This window comes from Triturus cristatus, chromosome 2_1, assembly GCF_964204655.1.
Source record: "Triturus cristatus chromosome 2_1, aTriCri1.1, whole genome shotgun sequence".
In the NCBI taxonomy this organism is placed as follows: Eukaryota; Metazoa; Chordata; class Amphibia; order Caudata; family Salamandridae; genus Triturus; species Triturus cristatus.
In genome coordinates, this window is record NC_140581.1 from 1,118,316,621 (window position 1) to 1,118,331,433 (window position 14,813).

Sequence of the window (14,813 nt, forward strand, 5' to 3'; positions counted from 1 at the left end):
GTTCCCGGGGGACGGCCTAAGGTCGGAGCCGCTCCGAGACCTCTCATCGCCCGGATTTTTAATTTTCGGGACAGAGACGCTATCCTGCAATCCTCCAGACTACAGGGACCGCTTAGACTTGATAATATGGATATTAATTTTTATCCTGATTTCACCCCTGCGGTCCAGAAACAGAGACTGAGCTTCCTTGCTGTCAAGCGCCGTCTTCGGGACCTAAACATCAAGTACGCCATGCTCTTCCCAGCTAAGCTGCGAGTGGAGGTGGAAGGTCGCACACACTTTTTTGAACGTCCCGAAGCGGCCGGGGACTGGCTGGATACTCTGTCTGGAGATCGGGATCGGGGTGGCGGGGGGGGAGCGGCCGGGGGAGAGGGCTCGCCGGATCAAGACTGAGGGACTAATATTAGGCCTCGCTCGGGACAAAAATGATGCCACTTTTTGACTATAAGTCGGATTGTTTAATTTCCCCTCCTATGGAGGTTGTGTGGGGTCTCTTGGGGGTTCTCCCTCCTCCTCTGGGGGTCTAGTTAGTTTAACTATCTATGGGGCTACAGGCACACTGCACATTGGGGGGGGATGTCTGGGCTCATGCAGGGGTGCAGGGAGGGGGGAGTTTTGTTGGGGTGGGTGGGTAGGGATGGGGCGTTGTTTGTTATTCTCACAAGGCAACCCTTTTTTTGTGTAGGCTCTACTGTGCTCTCGGGGGGACGAATGATGGTCTTTGTGTATGATGGGGGGTAGGGAATTGACTTTGTTGTCTTGGAACGTTAATGGACTGGGGGACAGGATCAAACGAGGTGTGGTCCTACAGTATCTGAAGCGACTCTCGCCTGATGTGGTCTTCCTGCAGGAGACACACCTTATTGGCAATTCCTTCTGCGCCATGAATCGGCGTGGTTACCGCCTTGTGGCCCACTCGGGCTTCACGTCAGGCTCGAGGGGTGTGGGTATCATGGTAAAGAACTCGCTCCCGTTAGAAATTGATGAGGTGCTCCATGATGACAGGGGACGTTACACTGTCTTGGTGGGGAGAATGGAGGGCAAAGTGGTTGTCTTTGTGTCAGTGTACGTCCCACCGGGGTTGCAGTCGACCACCTTTGCAGATCTGGGGCGCCTCCTCCTTGGCCTTCCGGGGGGGCTTCTGGTGGTTGGGGGGGATTTCAACGCGGTGGTTTCTGGAACTGTGGATCGTCACCCCCCTAGGGACCTCCCCCGGGCACAGGCGTGGCTATCCGGCCTCTTGGATACACTGGGATTGGTGGACTGCTGGCGCTTAAAACATCCCACACAGTTGCAATACACTTTCCACTCGGGGGCCCATGGTAGTCTCTCACGGCTTGATTATGTCCTTGTCCCGGCGGCCCATGTCGGGAGGGTGGGGGAGGTGCGCCATTTGGCACGGGGTATCTCGGACCACTCCCCGCTATTGTTGCATGTTGATGTCTTTCCGAGGGCTGAGAGCAGGGTGGTCCCAATTAACTCCTGGTACCTGCGCGACCCCACCATTCGCGCTGACTTGATTAAATCCCTCCAGCGCTATTTTGAGGAGAACGTGGGGTCAGTGCCTTCAGCTATCTCCCTGTGGGAGGCCTTCAAATCAGTACTTAGAGGGGAGGCCCTATCCCTTATTTCCCACGCCCGGAGGCGTGAGCGGGAAGAGGTGACCCGGGTGGAGGCTGAAATAGCGGAGCTGGAGGGTAATCTAGAAGATGGGGTGACGGACGCGGCACTACATGTCCTCCAGCTCAAGCAGGCGGCGTATAGGGCCCTCGTTACGGAGGCGGCCAGGGGCCTTAGTAGAGAGCAACAGGGGCGGCTGTATGATGTGGGTGATAAGGCTGGTAAACTGATAGCGTGGTTGGATAAAAAGGAAAGAGCGAATCGTGTGGTCCCACTGATTGAGAAAACGAATGGTGTGTGTGTAACTGAACCAGAAGAAATTGTCTCCTGCTTTGCGGAGTATTTCCGCGAGGTGTATTCCCCGGTCTCTTCTTGCTCGGAAGAGGATTCCCGTGCCCTGCTCAGAGATATCGCACTGCCTTCCCTGTCCGGGGAGGACAGGGTGTTGCTGGGCGCCGCTCCCACCTCCGACGAAATTGCCCTCGCCATACGCTCGGTCGCTTCTGGCAAGGCCATGGGCCCGAATGGTATCCCTATCGAGCTGTACAAGCTGCGACCGGATACATTGGCACCTCACCTCGGCGCAATGTTCCTTGCGGCCCACTCCGAGGGCTCCCTCCCGCTTGACCAGCGTCTGGCTACAATCGTGGTGATCCACAAGGGGGGGAGACCTCGGGATCGGGTTACTTCTTATCGGCCTATCTCACTACTGAATGCGGAGCCTAAAATTCTCGCTAAGGTACTCGCCAATCGGCTGGTCGGTGTGGTGGGAGATCTGGTTCATCAGGACCAGTCTGGCTTCATTCCCCATCGCAATACAGCCCTTAATCTTCGGCGTTTGCATGGGGTGCTTGCGCGTGTCCCATTCATACGGGAACCGGCCATTCTGGCGTCCTTAGACGCCACCATGGCGTTTGATACGCTTGAGTGGCCATACATCTGGGCGATGCTTGCTAAGTTCGGGTTTGGCCCAGGATTCATCAGTTGGGTCAAATTGCTGTATGCGGGCCCATTGACACAGGTGGTCGTGAACGGAAGAGTATCGGCCCCGTTCGAGCTGGGCCGGGGCACGCGGCAGGGCTGCCCCCTGTCGCCGCTTCTTTTTGCGCTTGCCTTGGAGCCCCTGGCGGAGTGGCTGCGGTGGGAGCCTTCCATCCGAGGTCTCCGTTGGACCCCTGAGTATGAGGATCGCGTATCCCTATACGCTGATGACATCCTTCTGTACCTAGCCTCCCCACGCAAATCACTTATAGTCCTAGTTGATGTTTTACACTTGTTTGGTCGTAACTCTGGTCTCGTCATCAATTGGGCTAAATCGTGTGTGTATGTTCTCTCTGGGGAGGCTCCTATCCTCCCGCGGGGCTGTCCGATCCAGATCGCCCCGCAGGGATTTCGGTACCTGGGTGTCTTCATTACTCTGGACCCGGAGGCCCGGTATGAACGGAATCTGCTTCCCCCCCTCCAGCGTTTGCGGGTAGATGTCGCACGCTGGCGGCGCCTGCCGCTTTCGCCGCTCGGCCGGGCAGCATTGTTCAAGATGATGTCTCTGCCGCGTTTTCTGTACGCTTTGCAGAACACTATGGACTTGGTCCCGGCGCGCTACTTCCGCGAGGTGGAGAGTCTGCAACGCCGCCTGTTCTGGGACGGGAGGCCGCGCATTGCTCTGGCTAAGCTGACGCTCCCATGGTTTGACGGGGGGATTGCCCTCCCGGATATTAAACGGTACTATTGGGCCTCCCAGCTCGCTGCCATTAACCATGGCCTCTACGGGCCCACCTTAAACCCGGCTTTTGAAATGGACAAGATGCTCCTGCCAGGTGGCGACTACAATCGAGCGCTCTACTCTAGCGCGCCCGACGCTCGTCTGACGGGCCCCACGCGTGTCATGGTGCAAGTCTGGCACGCGGCCAATGCAGCTATGGGGTGGAAGGACCGTTTGACCCGGGCATCACCACTATACGCGTCTGAGCGGTTAGGTTCCCTGTGGACCTCTAAGGGCTTCGAGAAGTGGGACATGATAGGTATCAGTAAAGTGGGGGATCTTTGGACGAGGGGAGGATTTAAGACGTTCGATATGCTGCAGACGGAATTTCAGTTGCAGGGCAGTGAATACTTCCGGTATTTGCAGGTCCGTCATGCGCTGGGTTCCGTCTTCATGGATGTTGCCTCCATCCCGGAATATTCCCCCTTGGAAGATAGAGTGCTGGATGGGCATGTCCCGGACAGCACGATCTCACTTATATATAAAAAGCTGATAAATGACCGCTCGGGCCTGTTGACTGCCCTTCGTGCGGCTTGGGTTGCCGACGGGTTGGAGCTGGACGACGAGGACTGGACCTCCGCGGTGGCCTCCCCGAAGGAGGTGGCCATGCCGGCTCGCCTTCGCTTCGTCCAGCTCAAGATACTCCACCGGGTCTACATGACGGGGCCAAAGCTTCTGCGTATGGGATATGCCGGAGATGGGTTATGTAAGCGTGGGTGTGGTGCTTTGGGGACCTTTATGCATATTTTGTGGGAGTGCCCGGAGGTAGAGGGGTTCTGGCGTGGTGTACATGAGGTGCTGCGTCTGGTTACACATGTGGCGCTGTTGCCTGAAGCGAGAAGATGCCTGTTGAATGTGTGGGAACCGACTGATTACTCAGCGCCGCAGACGTGGTGGGTGACTCTGGGATATATGGTAGCCAAGCGTGATATTGCTCAACTGTGGGGATCCCAGAGGCCCCCGACGGTCTCGGCCTGGAAAGAACACATGGACTGGTGCATGTTTCGAGAAAAGGTGGTGTATGTGGCGAGGGGTAAGCCTGGGACATGGGTGAAAGTATGGGGCCCCTGGAACGCCTACCGCGGGGGTATCTGTGCACCACCGTTGCTGCCTGATACCTCGCCAGCCCCATCCCCCTAGCCGACTCGTTCCCCTGCTGCCGGGCATTGGGTTCCCCCAGTCCTCGCTCTGCTCTCTTCCCCCTCTTTAGACTTCTATGGATAGTTGGGATCCCCCCTCTAGGGGAGCACATGCGGCTATTTTCGATTGTGGGTTGCCTTGTGGGTGTGGTTTTCTTGTTGTTCTTAATTTAAAATGAAACCGCATAATGGGGCCTGGATGATGTGGTTTTTCGACATTGTTATCTATTGAGAAACGCTCCTCCTGTATTACCACGTGTTCCATGTATATATGTCGTGTGTTCCTACTATTGCTAGCGGCCGGCCGGAAGGTTGTGGGCCCATACTTGTATACTTTTAAGACCTGTAATAAACGGTTTCAAAAAAAAAAAAAAAAAAAAGGGGGGGGTCCGCAGGGGGTCCTTCTGGGACCCCCTAAGCAACACTAGAGGGTCAGAGTATTTCTACCCTGCCCCCTTTACATCTTTCACACACTTATTTCCCTTACTTAATCAGCCTCGCTTCTACCGAGGCACAAAATGGCTGCCAACAGTTCCTGCTTTCGAATGTTGGCAGACACTTGACAGCCAATTAGCATTCAGCGCGTGATCGGGAGGGTGCGCGCTCGGTTCGCAGATGGTGCGCTCAGGGTGCGCAGATCCTCCGAGGCCATAGATATATCTAGCTTTTTTACTCTAATTTTCTCAGAAACTACTGAACGGATTTACACCATTTATGCAAAAGGCATGAGTCTGAACTGAGGACTACCTCTTTGCCAAATTTGGTGTAATTCCGTTCAAAAGAAAAAAGGGGGGTCCCAAAACGCGTTTTCCCCATGCATTTCTCCATAGGACCTTTAGACACAGCTACAGCCAGAACGGCTGAACAGAATGACTTGAAATTTGGCAAAGAGGCAGTCCTCAGGTCAGGCATGTGCCTTTTGCATATATGGTGTAAATCCGTTCAGTAGTTCCTGAGAAAATCAAAAGTAAAATCATATACATACCTGGGCGGAGCCTAACCACACATCTCATTGTGAGATCTGATTGGCTGTCAGCACTTCATCCAAGAAGTGTTGGCAGCCATCTTGGGACCAATATACATGATAGCACCTCATTAAAAAGCATTGCAGTTAATAGAAGGTTTTAAGACTTTAGTTACATTATAAATCATTTGTTGATGGTACCATACTCATTTTAGGAATTGTAGTATGTTCTAAGGTGATTTTACCATGTGAAAAAGCCTTCTGCTGGGATATCATGAATCATGTTTGAGAGAAAACTATTTTCACATGCTTTTCCCACAGAGGTTTGGAAGGTGATCTATAAGCTAAACTGAGAGCATATTTTCTGTAAATTCACATTATCTTCCTCAGTCATGTGAGAATGAAGTCTGACATTCTCAGTAAAACATGTAAATCCAACAAGGGCAGAGACTGTCAGTTGATTCCTTTGTGTTCTACTGCAGCTTCCCAGAGTGTTCCAAAGAACAACTAGAGCGCTAACAGTCTTACTTATGACAAAGGTATGGCACACCTGAAGCCATCTTGACTGGAATAAAGTGGTAACTCTTAAAACATTTAATTTAAAAAGGAACACAATGAGGGGGTTCATTTTGCCATAGGAAGTATGATTAGTGCTGCAGAAAGAAAAATTAGGGCACATTTTGAGTGACTTCTCAAATCCTCTTCTATTTCATTAAAGAATTCTGACATGCAGACTGAAACATGCACTTTCAATACCAGCAGCAGACTTCCCTGGTGAGCAGTAGCTTTACTACAGTGATCTAATGAGCAACTAGAGTGCTAACATTCTGAATTTATGGCAAATGTGTGACACATCTGAATGCCTTCTTCATTGAATCAAAGTAAAAAACTGACAGTATGCCTACTGAGGAGACTGCAGTAAATGAGGAAATTAGGAAACTTCATAACAAGTCTCCCAAGATGGCCACCAGAGACAAAAGAGCCCAAATGTAGCACAAATATCACCGAGATGTAGCCCAAGTATAGCCCAATGACAGAAATCCCAGAGTGTTTTAAAGAACAACTAGAGCGCTAACAGTCTTACTTATGACAAAGGTATGGCACACCTGCAGCCATCTTGATTGGAATAAAGTGGTAACATTTAAAACATTTAATTTGCAAAGGAACAAAATGAGGGGGTTCATTTTGCCATAGAAATTATGACTAGTGCTGCAGAAAGAAAACTTAGGGCACAGTTTGACTTCTCAAATCCTCTTCTATTTCATTAAAAAGTTCTGACATGGGAGGAGCCTAGCGCTTGACCAAGATGGCCGCGTGAGCTTAGAGCTCCCGAGACCCTCGCGCCCTCCGTCGACTATCCTGTCTCTAATCCTGATGGTATGCATGGCACCGTGTTGCTGAGTTGTCAGGGAGGCGATTGATGCTACCCACGGTCGGATCGCCCATCGCGAACCGGACTTACGACTGGCGGAAGATTGCGGCCTAACTCCCGGGGATGCCAGGGGCTAGAGTTGGCAGGATGCCCGACTCCTAGTTGATCAACAACGGCCTGGCGAGGTGTGAACTGTCGGACGGAGGTCCTCGCTCTTTCACTTTCGGTTTCGTTCCCTTTGTCTGCCCGGACACTGTAGAGCTCTGGGTGGCTTTATTACCCCAAGGACGCTCGGCGGGCTACTCTTGCAGCACAAGGCAGACCTGCTCACTCCTTATTCCTCTCTCTGAGAGGGAACAGTCTTAACTGCATTGGACTGCCTAGAGTCCATTATGTCGGGCAAAGCAGAAGGGGATCGGCTGAAGACTAAGTCCACCAGGCGGGGAACGTATTCCCAAGTCAACAGTATGGACCGCTACGCCCTCCTGAAAGCATCGCCGAGTGGATCGAGCCAGGTGCCGGATGCCCAGAAGGAGGACTCGCCTGGGACACCGGAGCTCTCCCTACAGGATGTCATGGGCGCGCTCGACGGGATGCAGTCCTCGATGGGGAGACAGTTCGAGGCCCTGGCGCATAAGGTGGATGCCATCCTGGTGGATGTCAATCTGATCCGCTTGGACCTGGGCAAGACGAACGAACGCGTTAAGAACCTGGACCACAAGACCACGGGCCTCACTGATGATGTAGTGGATCTGCAGACCGAGGTTCGGAAGTTGAGGGCCGAGAGTGACCTAGCCGCCCGCCGGCTGGAGGACTTCGAGAGCCGGGCCAGGCGCAACAACGTGCGCGTCATCGGGGTCCCGGAGTCCTCGGATGAGGCTTCGGCGGACCTGCTGGTGGAGGATTTGGTCCTCAATCATTTGAAGCCTAAGGGCCTTGGAAAGTTTTTTGCGGTGGAAAGGGCCCATAGGGTGCCGGGCGGGCGGCCCAAGGCGGGTGCCCCGCCGCGGCCGATTGTCGCCCGGCTCTTTCATTTTCGAGATCGGGACGCTATCCTGCAAGCTTCGAGGGTGACGGGCCCAGTCCCCTTCCAGAATGCGTCGGTGAATTTTTATCCGGATTTCACCCAGCAGGTGCAGAGACAGAGACAGAGCTTCCTGGGGGTGAAGCGGAGACTTCGGGAACTGGATCTGAAGTATGCCATGCTTTTCCCAGCCAGACTACGGGTGGTGCATGAAGATCGTACATTCTTTTTTGACTCTCCTGTTATGGCCGACGAATGGCTGGACGCTTTGCCCCGGCGACGGACGGGGGACGACACAGCCGAGCATGGAGACAGTGGCCGGGATGGACAGGGCTGATATCCCAGAGCCGGCCTGACTTGATTTGACCATCCTTGAAGATTTGAACAGTGTGCAGTAACTGTGGAGGGTTGCGGGAGGGCGAGGGGTGCTCTTTTCCTCCCTTAGGGTACTTTTTGTAGATTTTTTGTTTTTGTAGGGCGACAGGCACACTGCAAGTTGGGGGGGCTTTGTAAGCTGCAGCAGGGGTGCAGGGTGGGGGGAGTTTTTGGGATTTTGAGTTTGTTGTTGGGGGGTTTATTTTTGCAAGGCATGATGATTATCCTCAGGGCTGTTCCATGGTGGCTCCTCGGGTGTGGGGTGGGCCTCTTTCCGTTTGAGGATGGGGGGTAGAGGCTTAAGTGTTATAAGCTGGAATGTTAATGGTTTGGGGGATCGCATCAAGAGGGGGATTGTTTTACAATTTTTGAAACGCTCAATGTCAGATGTTGTCCTGCTGCAGGAAACGCATCTCATAGGTAATACATGCTATGCCCTGAATAGGAAGGGGTATAAACTCATTGCACACTCGGGATTCTCTTCTGGGTCCAGGGGTGTGGGCATCCTCGTTAGAGCATCGTTGCCTTTTGAGGTGGACTCCACCATTGTTGACGACAGGGGGAGGTTCGTGGCGGTGGCGGGGCGGTGGGAAGGAAGGACTTTGGTTTTGGTTTCGGTTTATGTCCCGCCGGCCCTGCAGGCCTCCACATTTGCTGAACTGGGCAGGGCTTTGCTGACTCTCCCGGGGGGAATGCTGGTAGTGGGAGGGGATTTCAACGCTGTGGGCTCCGGACTGTTGGATAGTACCCGCCCAGGGACACAGGGGGGGCTCAGAAATGGCTTCCAGACTTCCTGGATACGTTTGGTCTGATAGACTGCTGGAGGCTCCGGCACCCCACACAGAGTCAATACACGTTTCACTCCGGGGTGCATGGTAGCCTCTCCAGGATAGATTACCTGCTCACTCTGGCCGCGCATGCCTCGTTGATATCCGAGGCGAGGCACATGGCACGCGGTATCTCTGACCATTCGCCAGTGTGGATCCGGCTGGATCTAGGTCGGGAGGGAGGAGGGAGGGTGGCCCCCATCAACCCATGGTATTTCCGAGACCCCAAGATGCGCAGCGCCCTGGTAAAGAAGGTAGATAATTACTTTAAGGACAATCTGGGAACCGTGGACTCGGCGGTGTCGCTGTGGGAAGCTTTTAAGACCGTCCTTCGGGGGGAAGCCCTCTCCCTGGTGGTGGCTGCCAAGAATCGGAGGGATGGCGAGGTGCGGCAAGTGGAGGAGGAGATCGCGGCCCTTGAGGGGGCTATGGAGGAGGAGGTTACAGAGTCCTCACTGCATGACCTTTGCTTGAAGCAGGCGGAGTATAGGGACCTGGTGACGAACGCCGCTAAGACCCTCAGTAGGGAACAACAGGGCCGCCTGTATGACGTTGGTGATAAGGCAGGGAAACTCCTGGCGTGGTTGGACAGGAAAGAACGGGTCAATAGAGTGGTGCCAGAGTTGACGGGAGAGTGGGGAGAGGCGATTGTGGAACCTGAGGGGATTGTGAAGTGTTTCGCGGAGTATTTTCGTAGGGTTTATTCCTCGGTGTCGGACAGGCCGCTCGAGGACTCGTCTGATCTCCTCCGTGATATCGAGTTGCCCTGCCTCTCTGACATAGATAGGGACGATTTGGATGGTGACATAACGGTTGACGAGGTGGCGGGGGCGATTCGCGCTTTAATCTCGGGTAAGGCCTCTGGACCGAATGGACTGCCGATCGACCTGTACAAACTGTTCCCGGATAGGGTCGCCCCTCACCTGCGCGCCATGTTTTTGGAGGCACGGGGGGATGGGATCCTTCCGTTGGATCAGCGGCTGGCGTCGATCGTGGTCATACATAAAGAGGGTAAACCCCGAGATAGGTGCGCCTCCTACCGGCCCATTTCACTCCTCAACGCTGAGCCGAAAATTCTGGCCAAACTCCTGGCTACCCGTTTGATTAGGGTACTTGGCGATTTGGTCCACCCGGATCAATCTGGCTTCATCCCGCACCGAAACACAGCATTAAACCTTAGGCGTCTTCATGGCGTCATCGCCAGGGCGGGCACGCTGCGTGAACCGGCTATTGTGGCATCTCTTGATGCCACGATGGCCTTTGACACGGTGGAGTGGGCATACTTATGGGCCGTGCTGGCCAAGTTTGGTTTCGGTCGCGGTTTTGTGAGTTGGGTTCGGTTGCTGTACGAGGGGCCACTAGCGAATGTTGTGGTGAATGGTCGGGCATCTACTCCGTTTCAGCTTGTTAGGGGTACTCGGCAGGGTTGCCCCCTGTCGCCTCTGTTGTTCGCCCTCGCCCTTGAACCGTTGGCTGCGTGGATACGTTGGCACCCGGATATACGGGGCCTTCGGTGGTCGCCTGATCACGAGGACCGTATTTCGCTTTATGCCGATGATATCCTGCTGTATCTTGCCTCACCTAAGAAGTCACTTATAGTGGTCTGTGACGTACTCGCATCGTTCGGTAGGAACTCGGGGCTTGTGATTAATTGGGGCAAATTGTACTTGTACGTTCTTAGTGGCGAGGTCCCACCGATCCCTAGAACATGTTCGATACAGGTCGCCCAGCAGGGCTTCGTGTATTTTGGGATTTTTATATCCATGGATCCTGCTGTGCGCTATGAGAGGAATCTGCTCCCCCCCTTGGCACGCTTGAGGCGAGATGTTGAAGGTTGGCGGAGGCTGCCGCTCTCCCTGGTTGGGCGTGCGGCCCTGTTCAAAATGATGTCTCTTCCCCGCTTCCTCTACGCCCTCCAGAACACCTTGGACTGGGTACCGGCCAAATACTTTCGGGAGGTCGAAGGCCTCCAACGGACGTTGCTGTGGGATGGGCGGCCGTGAATAGCTATTTCAAAGTTGACGCTCCCATGGTACGATGGGGGCATTGCGCTCCCAGACATCCGACGGTACTATTGGGCCACGCAGCTGAGCGCGATCAACCATGGGTTTTATGGCCCTGCCCTCAGCCCTGGGTATGCCATGGATAGGTGGCTGCTGCGTGGCGGCAACTACTACAGGGCGTTGTATTCGCGGTCCTTAGACTCGTCCCTCACGGGGCAAACAGGTGTGGCGGTGCGTGTATGGAAGATGGCGACTGACTCGTTGGGCTGGAAGGATAGGCTCACCCTCGCTACCCCATTGTTTGAATCGGAAAGATTGGGAAGACTCTGGCATACGAAGGGCTTTGATAAGTGGGACCTGATAGGTATATCCAAGGTGGGAGATGTGCTGCATAAGGGGAGGGTGAAGTCCTTCGAGGAGTTGCAGACTGAGTATGAGCTAGGGCCCTCAGAGTACTTCAGGTATATCCAGCTGCGTCACGCCCTCCGATCAGTCCTCGTGGAGGGTGAGAAGGTGCCGGAGTCCTCTCCCCTTGAGGACCGAGTCCTTGATGGTCATATGCCTGAGAGCACGATCTCGCTCATATATAAGAAGTTGATTAATGTCCGGGCAGATATGCTTTTGGGGCTGAGAGAACAGTGGACTAGGGATGGCCTTGAATTGGATAATGAGGACTGGCAGTCAGCGGTTTCTTCTCCTAAGGAGGTTGCGATCCCGTCGCGTCTGAGGCTGGTGCAGCTTAAAATACTGCACCGGGTGTATGTGACGGGGCCACGGCTGGTCCACATGGGATTCTCGGAGGACGGCCTGTGCAGAAGGGGATGTGGTATGGTGGGTACTTTCCTGCACATCATTTGGGAATGTTGTGTCATTGTGGAGTTCTGGAGGAGAGTCCATGCAGTTATGGGGGAGGTGACGGGCACTGCGCTACAGCCAGAGGCGCGGTGTTGCCTCCTGAACGTCTGGGGGCCCACTGACCTCGATGAGGCGCAGACCCAATGGGTGACTCTGGGTAACATGGTTGCTAAAAGGGACATCGCGCGATTGTGGGGCTCCTCGGAACCCCCTACCCTGACCGCGTGGAAGGAGAACATGGACTGGAGCATGTTTAGGGAGAAGACGGTCTACTGCTCTAGAGGTCGCCCCCGGAAGTGGCATGCCATCTGGGGGCGGTGGAACCAATACAGGGGGGGAATATGTCTTGCCCCGGATCTGGAACCTCCCGAGGAACAGCTTTCCCCCTGATCTACTTTCCAGCGCAGTTGGGTTCTAGGAACCGTTTTGGGCCTCTGCTGTCCCCCTTCTTCCTCCGTACACAGTCTTGTAACTAGTAGATGAGTGGGGTCCGGCCTCCCCTGGGGGCTTTCGCCATGGCTTTCAATGTCCTTGCCTTGCTGGGGTTTGTTGTGAGTTTTTTCTGTATTTACTAAAAATTGGACTTTGCATTACTCTTTGAACTGTATTGGGGACACATCACTGTATCCAACTCTCAATGCTGCCGAACCTCCGGGCTGTCGGCTGAATAGCTGTGTCCTGAATTTTGAAATAAAGGTTTTCAAAAAAAAATAAAAAAAAAAATAAAAAAATTCTACCATTCAGAATTTATGGCAAATGTGTCACATCTGAATGCCTTCTTGATGGAACCAAAGTAAACAAGCATTGAAAATGCAATAGGTCTCGCCCTCGTTTAAGTTAAAGCAATTCTGTTTGTAATTAGGTGGCTTTTTAGCTTTGCTTTTATTAGTGTTTTTCAAAATTTCATGTAAATAACATGCATATCTGTATATGTATGCATGCATTTATATTTGTATTTATATAGATATGCAGATTATATATATGTTTATATATGTATGTATATACATATATATACACATACATATATATAAATGCATATATGTGCATATGTGTGCGTGTAGAGAGAGGTAGAGAGAGGTAGAGATGTAGAGGTAGAGACGTAGAGGTAGAGGTAGAGAGGTAGAGGTAGAGAGGTAGAGGTAGAGAGGTAGAGGTAGAGAGGTAGAGAGTAGTAGAGAGAGAGGTAGAGAAAGGTAGAGAGGTAGAGAGTAGAGGATGAGTAATAGAGAGTAGAGAGTAGAGAGAGAGTAGTAGAGAGAGTAGTAGAGAGTAGTAGAGAGAGTAGCAGAGAGTGAGTAGGAGAGAGTAGTAGTGAGTAGTAGACAGTGAGTAGTAGAGAGTAGTAGCGAGTGAGAAGTAGAGAGTAGTAGAGAGTAGTAGAGAGTGAGTAGTAGAGGGAGTAGTAGAGAGTAGTAGAGAGTGAGTAGTAGAGGGAGTAGTAGAGAGTGAGTATTAGAGAGTGAGTAGTAGAGAGTAGTAGAGAGTGAGTAGTGGAGACTGAGTAGCAGAGAGAGAGTAGTAGAGAATGAGTAGTAGAGAATGAGTAGTAGAGTGAGTAGTAGAGAGTGAGTAGTAGAGAGTAGTAGAGAGTGAGTAGTAGAGAGTGAGTAGTACAGAGTGAGTAGTAGAGAGTGATTAGTAGAGAGTGATTAGTAGAGAGTAGTGGAGAAGTAGTGAGTAGTAGAGAGTAGTAGAGAGTGAGTAGTAGAGTGAGTAGTAGGGAGTAGTAGGGAGTAGTAGAGAGTGAGTAGTAGAGTGAGTAGTAGAGTGAGTAGTAGAGAGCAAGTAGTAGAGTGTGTAGTAGAGAGAGAGAGCAGAAGAGAGTAGTAGAGGGTGAGTAGTAGAGAGTGAGTAGTAGAGAGAGTAGTAGAGAGTAGTAGAGTAGTAGAGAGTGAGTAGTAGAGAGTGAGTAGTAGAGAGTGAGTAGTAGAGAGTGAGTAGTAGAGAGTAGTAGAAAGTGAGTAGCAGAGAGAGTAGTAGAGTGAGTAGTAGAGAGAGAGAGTAGTAGAGAGTGAGTGGTAGAGAGTAGTAGAGTGAGTAGTAGAGTGAGTAGTAGAGAGAGTAGTAGAGTGAGTAGTTGAGAGTGAGTAGTAGAGAGTAGTAGAGAGTAGTAGAGAGTAGTAGAGAGTAGTAGAGAGTAGTAGAGAGTGAGTAGTAGAGAGAGTAGTAGAGAGGGAGTAGTAGAGCGAGAGAGAGTAGTAGAGAGAGAGTAGTAGAGAGTAGTAGAGAGTGAGTAGTAGAGTAGTAGAGAGTGAGTGGTAGAGAGTAGTAGAGAGTGAGTAGTAGAGAGTAGTAGAGTAGTAGAGAGTAGTAGAGTAGTAGAGAGTAGTAGAAAGTGAGTAGTAGAGAGTAGAAGAGTAGTAGAGAGTAGTAGAAAGTGAGTAGTAGAGAGTGAGTAGTAGAAAGTAGTAGCGAGTGAGTAGTAGAGAGTGAGTAGTTTAATTTAAAAGGAACACAATGAGGAGGTTCATTTTGCCATAGAAATTATGATTAGTGAGGAAAAAAGAAAACTTAGGGCACATTTTGAGTGACTTATCAAATCCTCTTCTATTTCATTACAAAATTCTGACATGCAGACTGAAACATGCACTTTCAATACCAGCAGCAGACTTCCCTGGTGAGCAGTAGCTTTACTACAGTGATCTAATGAGCAACTAGAGTGCTACCATTCAGAATTTATGGAAAATGTGGGACACATCTGAATGCCTTCTTGATGGAATCAAAGTAAACAAGCATTGAAAATGCAATAGGTCTCGCCCTCGTTTAAGTTAAAGCAATTCTGTTTGTAATTAGGTGGCTTTTTAGCTTTGCTTGTATTAGAGTTTTTCAAACTTCCATATACATACCATGCATATGTATGCATATATGTATA